The 15027-nt window shown below is 46.0% G+C and overlaps 1 protein-coding gene across 10 annotated transcripts in view; it reads right to left on the bottom strand.

The window, feature by feature from the left end:
- HIVEP3 (HIVEP zinc finger 3) overlaps positions 1–15027 on the bottom strand; it is a 207924-nt gene that overhangs the window by 60948 nt on the left and 131949 nt on the right. For all 10 annotated transcript variants that reach the window (XM_072355285.1, XM_072355288.1, XM_072355283.1 and 7 more), the window contains one exon: positions 2050–2114. The gene's annotated coding sequence lies outside the window, so the exon portion shown is untranslated. The remainder of the gene's footprint in view (positions 1–2049; positions 2115–15027) is intronic.

Genomic DNA, 15027 nt, shown 5'->3' with positions numbered 1-15027 from the left:
TCAGCCAAAATCTGCCAGCCTCTATTTTCATACTCATAGAATCACCAAGGTTGGAAAAGACCTCCATGATCATCCAATCCAACTGTCCACCTACCACCAATATTGTCCCTTATCATCATGCTTTCTCCATTCTCCCATTTTTCTTCTCAGAAAAGGCATGTCTTTTGCTTTTATTTTCATCTCTGCCTCCACATGACCTGAGGAGTCTCTTTTCTCTGTCATGTGCTATGCCACTACTCTTTCTGCTTATTAGTGTTGACTTTCATTTAGCTTGTGCTCTGCACTGCCTTCTCTGTAGATCAGCACAGCAAGGCAGTGCATAGCACTGGCACAATGTCAGCAGATCCTTAAGGAAAAAGTCACATGGATTTTATGGAGCATGGTTTCCAGCTGCTAACATTGCATGTCTTTGGCCAAATCCAAAGTACAGGCATTAAAATGGAGGATTCCAGCTAGTATTTCTATTCAAACATCATTTCTCAGGGTTTTACTTGAAGTGAAACAGAGTGAACATGAACAGAAATGCCTGTTTCGTTTGTAAGACAAAAACAAAGGCTTCCACCTTGATGAAGGAAATCAATGAGAAAGTTCCCTCTGATTTGAATGGGACCAGAGTTTCACCCTAAAGCCTAAGATAAAATGCTTAGGAATGCTATTTTAGACAGTCTTGTTGGTACTTTGAATTATTTTATTATGGCTGCAATGGATTACTGTGAAGATGCACAGGAACACAGACTCTCCAAACCCTGAACCTTGCCTAAGTCCTCCTACAGGACTTGAGGAAGAGCCAACCAGCCAGTGCCTAGCACTGACCCGATATGGGGGATCATCACTGCGCGTATTTCCTGGAAGAAGCTCTTTGCCATTGGATTTGGGATGGAAGCTCCCAGAAGTTGGCAGAGAAATGCTGCAGGCTGAGCCCCAGGTGGGAACGTCACTGAGAAGACATATGAAGGAGTCCTTCATCTGCCTTGTGGTTGGCCTCCAGGACCCAGTCCTTCCAAGGAAGATGTGGAAAACAGCAGTGCTTGGCTTTCTGCTGCTTGCCTGTTGCTTACAGCACACTAAAACATTTCATTACAGTGGTTCCTTAAAACCTTCCTGGTGGCAAAACTCTGCTGTTTGCAATACCGCAGCAGATGGAAGGGTTTTCTTTGCTGTTTGGACCTGTGTAAGACAGATTGAGATCCAGCAGGCTTAGCGGGAAGCTATTCCAACAGAAACCCTGCCTTTCCATACCATTCCAACCACAACAGACAGCATTTTCTTCCACACAGAACTTTGGACTGTTTTTAAGAAGGTGAGAGCAGCTAATGTGCTACTGGAAAATCTGCCTGGTCACTCTCTGTGATAACTTTGAAGCCACTTGGCCGACATCCATCAGGTTTAAAGTCTATCATAGCTGACATATGTTAAGTATATTTGGATTCTTCCAAGTTTTGTGAAAACGAGTGAACTAAGCAAAACGCAAGCTCCTATTTCTGCTCTTCAGAAAGGTATGGCTCCCTTCTTACTGGCAACCACTAACATTTAGCATTTTCTCATTTTTAAGCTACAGATTAATCAATGTGGGGAGACACAGCTGAGTGAAACCAGACCCTTCTGTCAGTAGCTCACAGTGTTCCTTGGTTCTTACAGAGCTCTGCAAGGCAATGTCTTATCAAAGCAGATAGGACTATGGGCAGAGCACAGAGCATTCTGCTGCCTGGAGATGATGATTGTCATGATGAGATCCCAGCTTCATCTCTGAATGACAGCACAGATGCTCCCCTGGACTTTCAAAGTGATTTATGGCCAAAAGGGGCTCACAATGTAAATAGTGGGCAGCAATGATAGATCATTACCTCTTGTAAATATGCTTGGTAATATAAAAAGCTGATACAGCATTGGCAGGACTTGCCAGGCAAAAAAAATTGCTATGTTGAGCAAAGAAAAAGCAAAGCAAGGCAGACAAAGAACAGAACAACAACTGTTTCCAGGCTGAGCCCACTGCAAAGGACAACACACACATCCAGAGCAACTCACTAAGAAAAAACAGAGATTACTTACAGTGGACTTGATAGCCTGTAATTTTGATGGTGTCTCTCCCTTGTTTGCCCAGGATTTAATTCAGTCTGTAAAAGAAAGAGCATGTTGGAATCATAATGCTTGGATATTAAAATGCCATCTCAGCAGTGAGCACGCAGGGTTACATCAGGTGCCCTGATGGAAAGCATTGCTTGGTAACCAGAACAGTACACAAACGGAGTCCCAACAGCTGGAGATGCCCTTGGTGACTGCGCTCACCTCCTGCAGCAAGTTCACCCTTATGGTGATGTGCACGCTGCTGGAACACACTGCTAATAGGTTCTCCTGCTCAGTGGACACCACACATTGGCAAGCACATATTCAGGCCACCTCCACTTCATTCAACCACTCAGTTCCTCCATACTTACACTGACCTTTTAACATGAATGCATTGATCTGCACAGGGAGTCAGGCTTAGGCAAAGCAAGATCCCAAGTGAAAATGCACTTTGAAAAACAACCCTGAGCACAGAATCATAGAATCACAGAATTGCTCAGGTTGGAAAAGGACCTTAAAGATCATCAAGTCCAACTACAACCCAACCATACTACCCTAACTCTAACAACCCCACCACTAAATCTTCTTTGCATACATTACAAGCAAAGACAACTCCTTCACAGATATGAGCATTGCAGTTCCATGGAAGAACATACAGTTCCTCCAAAGGAATGGCCCAGCACCAAATCCCATGTTCATTGGCACTGTGCACCCCACTCTGCAGCAGGAGGGCTCAGACCCACAATAAGAGCAAAGGCATGGGCAGAACTAAGCAGAACTCTTCCTTGGCTACATGGTCACAGCTCCCCTGAAACACAGAAGAACAGAACACAGCAGCAAATTTTGGTTACTGTTCCCAAGGTTTCAAATGGGCTTCACTCTTGCCACTACCCCCCAACCAGCCTTCAGTTGCTGCCACATTGACTTTTAACAGTGCTGTGTCCGGCTCTGAATTGTGACTTTCTTATCCCTCCAAGCCCTGTATCACAAACCTGCCCATGTTATTCAGAGCCCCACAGTCTCCTTCCTTCTCAAAAATGGCCCCCATAAGGGGCCATGTAAATATCTAAATGATAATAAGTCCGGACAACTAACACTTAGGCAAGCAGCCTCCTCTCACCTAAGGAGTGTGCCCAAGAGCAGCCATAAGAGAAAGGTCATTTTTTCTAAGCTCAGTTTTGCTCTCCTGTTTTGCCATCCCAAATCCCAGAAGCTCAGGAAGAAGCAGTGGATGGGTGGCATGGCAGTGCCCGAAAACAACCCTGTCTCCTCCCAAATCCCAGGTCCATAGAGGAAACAAGCTTGGAGAACTGTTACATGGAGCCACTGAAGACCTGCAGCCACCACAAACCATGGTGTAATGAGCCCTCATTTGTCTGGGAGAGGACTGAAATTTCTCCTCCCCTGGGGCTCTGCATCCTAAAACCCAACCATGGCACAGAGCACAACTCGAACTACTCATAGAGCATCAGTATCTGCATGGAACAGAAGAGAGCAAGACCAGGGCCCTGCTTCCACCTTTGGAGTCATGCTTTATGGCTGAAGAGCCACCAGTTGGACAGACCCAATGCTGAGCTCCATGTACTAAGAGCAAAGTCACACATATTTCTTGCTAATTACAAGGGACTGAACCCAGCAATCGGCGACTGCCACAAGCCCCAGTTTATCCAGATGTGAGTCCCAGTGACGCGCTCAGTGACACGTATCACAGCAGACAAAGGAAACACTAACAGAAGAAAGGGGACATGCTCATTACAAGTGAAGTACAGCAAATGCGTATAAGCACTGCTGCAGAAAGGCACGTCCAGTGAGGATTAATGTAAACAGACTCTATGTAAAGCCAATGTGCTCCTCAGAGACATCACGAGGGTGTCCATAAGTGCACATCCCCCACAGGGTGGGCTCCATCAACCCCTTCTCCTCTCACCTCACTTTCAGTTCATTGCTGTATTTCCCACCTTATCCTGACCCACCACATGCATCAGCAGCTTCACATTTACAGCTACAACCTCTGGATGAATGCGCCTGCTTCTCAAACCGATTCCACACATACAACATCTGCTGAGCTGCTTTGGGCTCGCCAAGGGCAGACAGCAATCCAGGGCTCAACTCATGTGACTTGGGCTCAATTCCCACTTCAGTTACATGTTTCCTGTGTGAAACTGGGCAAGTCATACATCTACAACCCGCGTTAGTCCCCACTTCTAAAATGGGGATACTTCCCTATTTTGCAGATGTGATGTGAGTCATCCATGAGTGTCCGTGAGGCCCTCGGATACTACGGGAAGGGAGAGACCTGCAGAGATAAAGTATCCTCATAACTAGAAACAGACCGGGAGATCTCCAGGAGACTTTTCTCCGCTCATTAAAAACTCAAGGATTGAATGCTGCGTTGGTTCACTTTTGCTTCTAACCCACATGGCTTCAGCAGTTCCCCTTCTTAGCAACCTGGACAGCCGTGGGCACCTGTGCTGGCTGGAAAACAACTGTGCGCTTTGCCCCCAAGGCATGCACAATGACTTTCATAGCTTAAAACAGTTTTTCTTTTTCCACTAAAGCATCCAAATTGAAACAGTTAATTAATGCAGCTAGTGAGCACCACTGCTGGAAAACAGACAGCACGGAGAGAGGTTTCCTGCCCCACAAACCCAGGTAAGGGAAACACCATCTGAGAGCTCCCTTCCTCCTGGTCCCACAGATGCAGAAGACAAGACAGGGTTGTGCTACCCCAGAGCACACAGCTCTGCCCCACACACTGCTGACATCTGGGTAGAGCAGTGAGCAGCCCAAAGCTGCTCCATCTCACCACAGACACATGCTTGGGAGCAGGAGACTGCAGTAACATCACTTCAGTCATTAAGGACAACTGGGATTTGAACTTGAGTTCCCGCAGACAGGAAGGTAATGCCAACACACCACTCCTATATCCCAGAAGTGGATTCTTTTTTGCATTCGTAATGTATCTAATCCTGTTTTCCCTGCACACAAAACTCAAGAAAATGGAGTTCTTCCCCAGTGTTTAAGATGACCCTTAGGAGCCATTCAGCACTGGTGACTGCGAAGTGGGATTACGTGCATCACCGCCACATCCCTCCCAAGGATTGTAACAATCTCTGCTGCTTTCACTTCTCACACGCTCATTGGTGCAAAGAAGTCATTAGTGAACTAATATTTTGAAACTACTGCTGTGCAATGATTCTTCCAAAATTCATCTGAATTCAACGCTCCAGACCTGCCAAACCCTGAATGGGAAGCCAGCTATTGGCGAGAGGGTGGTTCTTTCCAAAGGTAATGTGACTTGCATACAGCTAAAGCAGTAATTGCCTTTCCCCATTAATACCTTCCCCCTGCTGAGACTCAGGGTTAAACTCATGCACTGAGAAACCTTCCAAAACGTTTCTACATAGTTTCAAACCACAGGAGTTGGGGGGGAGGGGGGGGGGGGGGGAATGAAAAGGACAACTACAGTTCAGATGGAGTTTAGGATTTCTGCTCAATCTCATAATTGCAGGGTGAATCAGTGGGGAATGAGGTCTGAGTCAATCCCAAAGCCCCTGGTCTCCTGGCCAACGAGCTTTGTGGAGATCAGCTGAAAATGGTTTCCCTTGACCCTCCCCTGACTTATCGATGAACTGCCTCTTTCCTGCCCTGGATGCACAGAGCCATGGCTCAGCAGTCTTTCTGCCCGCTCACTTCTCCATTTGTGCTAAATCCAACCAACTAACTGGTGGATAACAGAAAGGTAAAAGCAAAACCCATACGCTGTGTGTCCCAGGCAATTTCAGCAGGTAAGAAGTGAAATGGTGCTTCAAGGCAAAGGTTGCCCTTCTGCAAGACTGCAAGCAAAGCCTGGACACCCCCATGGAGCAACCTGCTCCCACACCACTTGTCCTTGGGGTCATAAGATTTGATCCTGGCTTCAACTGTTTATGGGTATATTTGCAGTCTCAGAGCTGCAGCAGTCAGATAGAGCCCAGGTCACAAAGCTGTTGCTTTGCATGCGTAGGAGACAGGGCTTGTTTTGCTCATCACTGCACACATCTTGTAAAGTCCCATGCAAATGCACCCCCCAACCCCCGTGCAAAGAGCCCGGTGCTGCATGCAGAGCTCATCGTCTGCATCCGCAGTATACAGCAGTGATTTTAGCAGTCAGTGCAAAAAAATGGACCCTATAGCAACGACCAAAATGAAATCAAGCTCATCCTAACACTGTTCATTTCACCCTGCAGCAATGCATTGGGAGTCCCAGGTCCTGACTCCTGGCTGCCCACCTGGATGGACCTAATTTATCCCACCAGCAAGGAACTGTAGCTGTGTGTAATTATAAGATTAATCCCCATTGCCGAATATTCCTCAGTGTTTTCCATGCACAGATTTTAGCCACCCAAGGTTTGGACCCCACACCAGGCTACACCACTTCTGTATGGTTCTGCTTCATAAGGTTACACTGAAAGCTCTGCAAAAAGGTTGCAAGTCTGCTCTTCTCAGACTGGAGAAAGTCATCAACTGGACTGTAGGGGTGTCTGGCCAAGAGAGAGCATGGGACACAGCCCATCCTCCCCATGGGGAACTGATCCTGCAGCCAGGTGCAGGGTTTGCCCCAGGGATGTCCTTGCAGGACGCAGATGAGGCAGGGATGTCACCTCCAGGTTTGCAGGACTGAACAAAATCGAATGAGGAGTTGCACAAACAGTGCAAGGCAACTTCTAACATCCACATTTCATCTCTGCTCCTGGATAATTTTACTCCTCAAGCTCTTCTACAAACTGCTCTTTGTCTCATTAACAATAAAACAGAAGCAATTAAGCAAAACGCAATAAAACCTCAGCAAAATCAAATTCAAGCAGCCTCCAAGATCACTCCATAACCTTGCCAAAACGACAAAGTGATCTTTCAAGTTGACACTGCAAAATGCTCCCAGTTTGCTTTGAATACAAAAAAAAGGAAAAGAAATGCTACAAAACACCTCTGTATGCAAACGCACCTCTGCCTGCAAGTGGGAGCTACGTTGCTGCCTATCCCCGTGCAGAACTTCCTATCCCCGTGCAGAACTTCTCTACACCCAGGCCACGGTAAGGCCCCCTCTCTTTGCACAGAGCTGACTATGCAAAATGGAGATGCAAAGCATCCGCTCCAGAATGCATTTGCATCTCTCTGTGCATAGACCTCAAAGAGAGTAACAACACGCAGCTCGAGCAAGTTGACAAACCAACAACAGCTGAGGTTTCGCTGGTTTGGGTTCACTGTTCTTTCAGTGCTGCCACATACATACACCCTTTTTAGTGCCATTTTTGCCATTGACCTATTTATTTCTCTTTTGCCTCCCCCCCCAGCTAGACATGGTTACACACAGGAGTTTCAATTTCCTGCCTTTTGGAGATCTGCAGAACTCTTCTTCCAGCTGTGTGTCTGTGGGACAGCAGAACTGAGCTGCATACAGCGCCCTGCAGATCTTAGAATCATAGAATTACTTAATCCCAGAATCCCAGAATCGTAATTATGGGTGGACAGGTCTTCTAAGATCATCAAGTCCAACCATCAACCCATTGCTGTGCCACGCCAGCTGCAGGGCTGCAATGTTCCTGCTTGACTTTGGCTAGCCCCGTACACATGGACTTTTAAATGTACATATATTTTCCTTTTAATGTTTTCTCATTTACACTCAAAGTCATTCCATGTCTCTGTGTTTCTGTCATTTCCTTTTCTGGGAAAAACAAAGTAAATTCACGGGGCTTTAGCAAACTCTTCAAACACACGCAGGGCTGCATCCTTCCACAGTTCAATGCCAGGCCCTGGTAAAGGTGAGAAGCATTTGAAAGGCAGCCAGGAAAATCTGGAGTATCACATTCGACATGCACAATGTCGACATAAGCCAAAAGCATGCAGGCCACAATCTGCAGAGCTCCTCGCAGGGACAACCAATGGCTCTGCTCGCCACAGCGCTCAGCAAAACCAATGCACAACTCAGCAGAAAGACCCCACAAAAACAACATGAAAAGATTGAAGAGTTTCACCCTCTCAGCTTGCTGATTTATTCTTTTCTCCCTATGTATAGAAGGGAGGGATCAGGTTGATAACGTACTGATAAAGTACTGCTGCCATGGAGTTTGCCATTGCTCTGGCTCCAGAAGCGCCGTGCTGATAGAGGATCAATGCCAAGCTGCTCGTTGCTGGCTCAGTCCTTTGCTAAGCCATTGCCCAGGGAGATGCAGGCAGGAGGGGAATGGAAAGACCACATATGAGATATGGAGAAGTCCTGAAAATGCCATAAAGAAAGCAGGAAGCCTGATGAACTTCTGCCCAAACAAATGCAATATCACAGAAGGACAAAATGGCCTGGATTGAAAAGGACCACAACGATCATCTAGTTCCAACCTCCCTGCTGTGTGCAGGGTCACCAGCCACTAGATAATATCTCAGCATGCAGGAGGAGATCCTATCTTTAACTCCAACCTACATCTCTCTATTAAAAAAAAATAATGAATGAACTTATCTTAAAAATAAATAAATAAATAAAGACGTCCTATCAAAAATACAGCAAAATTGAGCAAATGAGAGCAAACCTATCTCATCCCTCAGATAATCAAAGCCGTGCAGTAGTCCTGAGGTCACAAAACTGACCTGCACCTCTGCCCCAGGGCAGTGAGATGTCCTCCAGCAACAGCTTCGAGAGGTGGGAGCTGGTCCCTGTCCTGCCACAGCCTTGTGCTCAGCTGGGTCATCCTGCAGCACAGAGCCCTGTACCATGTCCCAGTGAGGGGACGCAGCCAGCAGTGGGCCACCTGCCCTGGATGCTTGGCTCCAGAGATGGATTGGGTTACAGCCCTGTGCACACCATGCACTGCACAGAGCCAAAGGATTTCATTTTTACGTGGCAGGGTGCTGGTATCACTTTTGTAACTCCAGGAGGAGCTCCATGGACACAGTCCCATCTCTCACACCACCCAGAGGGAGCACTCCCTCCATGCTACCCAGGATGATTTCCTTGGACTGCAGCTTCCCTAGAGGCTTGTATCTGGAGGAAAGCACCTTCCTCCTCCTCCCTCAGAAAGGAAGCTCCTCTCTCTGCCTTCAGGTGCTCATCAGGTCTCAATTGCTTCATCAGGACTGGAAAGAGTCAGGACTTTGCTGGGAGACCCATGGGGAAACCCAAGAGGAGCCCATCCTGGCTTCCCTACCCAACAGTATCACCCCAAGTTGCGTGGCTGATGACTGGGATTGAAATCCAATTGAAAGCTAAGGACTCATCATAACAGATCCCACAAACCCTTCTGAGCAACCACAGCCTGAAATTCCCACAGCCTGTTGACTGCAGGTTTGTCTTTCCCTGCTGCCCATGCTCCTGCCCAACTACCTTCTCTCTACTCAGAGGGTTCCAGCTCTGGAAGCGATGCACTGTGTTGACCAGCTTCCTAAGTGATGTAATAGGGATAGAAAAATAATACAGATATCCACATGTATTATTAATTCTCAGGGTGAGGATATAAATTTGTTTAACGGGAAAGAATGAAAAGAAAAGATGACTGAGCTTGGAGGGAATGCTGCTAGCTTTGTAGGAAGAAAAAAATCAAGTCCGGACACTGTTTGCTTCCTTCCTTGTCATCACAAAACGCCCCTGTATGCACATATAAAAATATACCTTGTGCAAGTGAAACGAGCCAGTACTTAATGGGAAGCAGAACGGCTTGGAGTAAATTTCCAGGTGATTGACCTCCTATTAACAGATGCTTCTTGCGGATGAATGCAAATATTTAGGTAGGGACCCCATTGGCACTGCATCCACCTATTCCCTGTTCCTCAGGAACCCGGAGCACCAGCCCACCCTACAGGAAAACAAACAGCAGGGCTTCCCACATCTCCTCTACACCACAGAGCCTCCATTCTTTTAGATCACCTTAGAATAAAACATCAATCAAAAATTCCCCAAAACTCCCACCAAGGATGCAGCTGGACTCAGTATTTACTCTGCGCCACCGTTTCCAATGGAATCCCAATGTGCTCCCAATGGGCTCCCAATAGGCTCTCAATGGGCTTTCAATGGGCTGCTGTGGCTGGAGTGGACTGGGCAGGGGAAGCTGTTCAATATCTTAGTATTTAATTGGCTACTGAAACCCGTCTGATAAAAGTAAGTTGCAGGTGGAACTGGTGGGTTGAGAGGGAATGCTGAGAGCCCCCAGTTTGGGGGAAGATTCATAGCTTACTCCAAATCATAGAATCATAGAATGGCTTAGATAGGAAATGATCTTCAAGATCATCCAGGTGTAACTCCATGCTATGGGCTGGTTGCCCCCCACCAGATTAGCCTGCCCAGGGCCACATCCAACCTGGTTTTGAAAGACTACAAGGATGGAGCATCTACACTTCTATAAGAGCATTTTGTTCCAAAGAAGCTGTAGATGTCCCATGCCTGAAGGAGTTCATGTCAAAAGGAATGGGAACTTCTGCACACCTTTCACCACCCTCCTATGGAACATAGATATCCTGCCCTCACACCCAGAGCCTGCAGAAATTACCCATAGCACATCAGAGCCATGAGCAAAATGACATCTTAATGCAGATCAGGAGAATGAGAATGCTTCAGTGACACCAAGTTCCACTTTCTAATCCTATTAGACCTTATGGAATTTGCTTCTAATAGCTAATTAATTGAGAATCAGCCAATTGTATGTACATTTATTATCGTGCTTCTAACGAAATAAAGTGTGGCTTCTGTTTAATTAGAAATGAGCTCACACTGGTCGCCACAGACACCTTTAAAACATCTTTCAGCTCTTTTCAGCTGAGCTCTGAGTTGGAATGGCATTAAGGAAACGCTATGGAGGTCAAATAATACTGGTTTCAACGCATATAAATATTCTCCAAAGCTTGGTCTCACATCCCTACTGAAGAAGGTTGATATATCCATGTGAACAGACAGGAAACCTGAGATAATATTCCTTCTGCTTAGTACAGGGCTCAAGAGAAACCTCATAGGCTTCAAAATGCTTGTTTGATGATGTTTGTTAAAGAGTTGTCTTTGGCAAGAAGGATAAGGATTTTCATTAACACTTCCACCCCAGTGTTGGCTTTTTTTGTTAGGCTGGTTTGTGTTGTGTTTTTGTTGCGTTTTGTTTTGTTTTTGAAGCAGGTCACCTTTTTTTCCAAGAAATTAAAGCAATAGACATTAAACATGCAGAGATTCTAGATTCAATAATTACTTCAGCTACTCATCCAATAACCTTCTGCCTTGTAAAGCCTCAGGAGAGAGAACTCCTCAAAACCTGTACCCAAGATGGAATCTCCTATAGATTAAGCAGCTCAGAGATCACAAAAAGCCCTTGTTATCTTAGCATCAGCAAGAAATTCACTGTCAAAGATCACAGCAGGATCCACGTCAGAACTTTAGAACAAGTGGCCGCTTAAAAGAAACAAAAAGAAAAATGAAAATAAAAACAAGGTATGTGATGGTTGGCAAAATGGATATCCAGCCAACATCCTTCTTTCCTCCTGGCTAGGCCATGTCATCATGAGAAACAGCAAGAGAAGTCGGTGGCAGTGCTGATACCCTGGTTTTTGTCAGACACTTTGGTCAGACTCAGTCAACCTCCCACTAAGGTGGTTGCAAGAAGAGCAGCAAGATTGTAGCACTTCTGGTGCAAGAAGAGCAGCAAGAATGCCTTGCAAAATTTCACCTACAAAGCACAGCACTGAGCCTCTAAGCAGCACCTTTTTGGATATAGGGTCTCTGAAAGATAGCCAAGGTTGTTACCTCCACCTTTACCCAAAGGTAGTTTAAATTAGTAAAGTTATTTTTGATGGGCCCATGGAAACATGTATTAGAACTGCCCCATTCCGAAGCACCAAGCATGGTAGTGAGACTTTGGCCTCTGCCTCAATGTGCCATGCAATGTTTGTAGATAAGGCAAGTCTGGAATTGCTTCAGGCAGCAGGCAATAGAGGCTGGCTTTGTCTGAGCAGGTCAGTTATAGCAGTACAGGCATAAAACGGTGGGGGACAGGTTCAGAAAAAGGTGATGGGTGAGGTTCCTGCTTGCCCCCAAACAGATGGCTCCAGTCACATCTCATTACAGAGATGTCTTGTTAAAGTAGCCAACAGTGAGGTCAGGATTGGAAGAAGAGTTCACAGCTTTAAATAGAGCAAGTGACATTGTCAGAAACATCCGGTCAAGCCATCAGCCACTGCAGCCCCAGCGTAGGTCAACAGCACTGCAACGGTTGCAAGAGTGAGTCATGAGAGGACAAGAGCTTAGGTTTCCCCCATGGAGCCTCACTCCTCTGCTCTCCAGCTGCAGCTCCCATCAAGAACCTCAGTGCACACCTCCAGACACAGCCCACCTCCCTCAGCCTTTCTTCATTGGAGAGGTGCCCCAAGCAACTAATTGGCCATCTGGGTAGAAGCCCTTCTGGGGAATCTGAAATGTTGACTTCGGCTTTGTGCCTTGCAAGATTTGCCTTGCTCAGTTTTCTGCCTTCATTCACGAGCAATAGGACCGTGTGGGATGACATACATAAAATATAGCCCTGCTCTTATTATGGAGAGGATGCTTAGGTAAATGCATGGTATGACTGCACTGTTGACAAGAGAGGAGCGTACTTTCTTTCTTCCCTTTCCTAAAAGTCACTTTGGAAGATACTGTTCCTTCCTACAGCAAAAGTAAAGTTGGCGTTCTTAGAACCAAGCCTGGAGGTTAAGAAGAGGGTTTCAGGAAAAATAAAACAACAAAAAAACATCATCCAAGAAGGAGGGAGTTCTATGAATTCAAACCTGGATGCAAAAGTGTTAAATGAAAAACAACACTAACTGCATGATAATTCCACAAGAGCTTGTTTGTCTTCACAGTTAGGCTCTGAACAGCTCACAAACCAAACAATGTGACCAGTGGAGGCTACGTGGGCTATCCTAACAGTGATGAACTGTACAGTAAGTGCAGAGTTAGTTTTGGGAATTCCTATTCTTAGTTCTAGACAAAACAGCAGAAAACATAAATGCTGCTACAGAGAGATCATTGCAGGAAAATGACTGCATCACATTTAAGGTCTTTGATTTCTTTGGAAGGAGCGTTTCCAGGAAGATTACAAGTTTGGTTTTCAAAGGTGATGCCATGATCTCATGTGGTCTTCAGAGACCCTCAAATATAAAGATCAGAAAACAGCATAATAAAGGAAAGCATCTGACTGACTGCTCAGCACAGGCCGAGAACTCTGACACATCTGCATCAAGATCATTACTTTGACCCTTAGCATCCCTTACAAAAAGTGAAACCAGCCTTGATTTAAAGACTGCAAATGATGGTAGACAAAGCAGTTCTCAGTGAAGATGCTCCACTGACAGACTCTGCTAAGATTCTGTTCCTGTTTTCTAGTCTCTGTCTGGCTCCAGGGCCCAAAGTCTGCATCAGTATAATTAAACAGCAGAATAGGGTTTTTTGGGGGGTTGGTTTTGCTCCTCAGTGAGAAATATCCTGTCTGTCACAAGGTCAAAAACGGATCTCCGCATGCCCTCCCTAAAACCAGCCATATATGTTGCAATTCCCCACCCACAATTACTATTTGAGATCTACGTGGGGCAAGAGAAACATACTTCAAATTCTAGACCTTACACAAACCAAAACACAGAGGATTCTTGGAAACACGCTTCTTTTCAATCAGCCTTCTATACATTGAACACAAGCTTTCTAGCTCCAACTGGTTCTGTGGTCTGCAGGGCTGACTGTGACACTGTGGAACAGCTTTTGGTGAGCAGCAATGGTCAGGAGCCAGAAACCCATCATAATTTTCTCTGGCCATTGAGACCTTATGGGGTTGAAGGTCAACGGGATAAAAAAAGGCATTTCTATTCTTTGCAAAGCAGCTGACGTTCCTCCAACAACAAAATACATTTTTCTACAGCACCAAGAGTTGAAAAATATTATTCTTAAGTACTACAATCAAGAAAAGGACTCTCTTTTTTCCCCCTTAGCAACTGCAAGGCCTAATAACCACAACTCACGACCCCATGCTGAATGCTCTGCAACCCTGCAGTTCCCCTCCTGGCTCCACAGTGCACATCCCAAGGATTGATGCTCTACATGCCGATGTGTATAAAGTTCTGTTCCAGTTACTTAAAGCAACAAGAACTTCTGCAAGGCTATTATAGCAATTTAAAAAGTAAACTTAACATGGGAAGTGAGGCTGGTTCCATCTGGTTGACAGATTAAACGGAGCCGGGATGCGCTCGCTATTTCAGGATGGACTTGGGGCAGGGCAGGCATTGAGACCAGCTCGGCCCACAGCACCGAGGCACTGGTTTACCCAAAGACACTGTATAAATATTTTGCTGGGCTGTAGGAGGAGGAAGCTCCCCAGCCCTGTGCAGCCGTGTGTCACGATGGGTTCCCAGGCACAATGCTCAATGAAGGCTATTATGGGGAAGGGTGTTTATTTCACATTGCAAAGTGGTTGCCAGAACACACAATCACGCATCTTACCCAACGGCCCTGAGGGCTGCCACAGAGAAACTCCTCTCAGAAAGAGAAGGAGACGATTATGTTGTGATTAACTCTTTGGCAGCAGCACTGGAGCATCCTCACTCCCAGCACTGCTTAAACACAGAGCAACATTGAGGGGAAAAGCCTTTAATTTCATTACAGACAGGTGAGATCACGGCTCTCCTCTCCTTCTCAGTGATTTCATCCTTTCACTTGCTCATCAGCTTTGCTGTTCCCCCAGTGATTTCCTTCCCTCCTTGGGACAAAAGGGCTGAAAGGGCTGCACTGTAGTAGCACTAACCAGGGCAGATCTAATCACCAGCTGAAGGGCTGCTGGTTTGTGATGTTGTTTTGTTTTCTTTTCCCCCAGAGTATTTAATTTTCACTCCAACTGTCATTTTCTTAATGATGACAAATGAAGGAAGCACCCAGTTAAAAAGCCTTGTCCTTGTAAGTAAAAACACTGCTCAGCCACAGCTCGTGTCCCACTGTGCACG

This window comes from Excalfactoria chinensis, chromosome 22 (assembly GCF_039878825.1).
Source record: "Excalfactoria chinensis isolate bCotChi1 chromosome 22, bCotChi1.hap2, whole genome shotgun sequence".
Lineage (NCBI taxonomy): Eukaryota > Metazoa > Chordata > Aves > Galliformes > Phasianidae > Excalfactoria > Excalfactoria chinensis.
The sequence above is the reverse complement of the archived record's forward strand: the minus strand, read 5'-3'. Positions and strand labels throughout refer to the sequence as shown.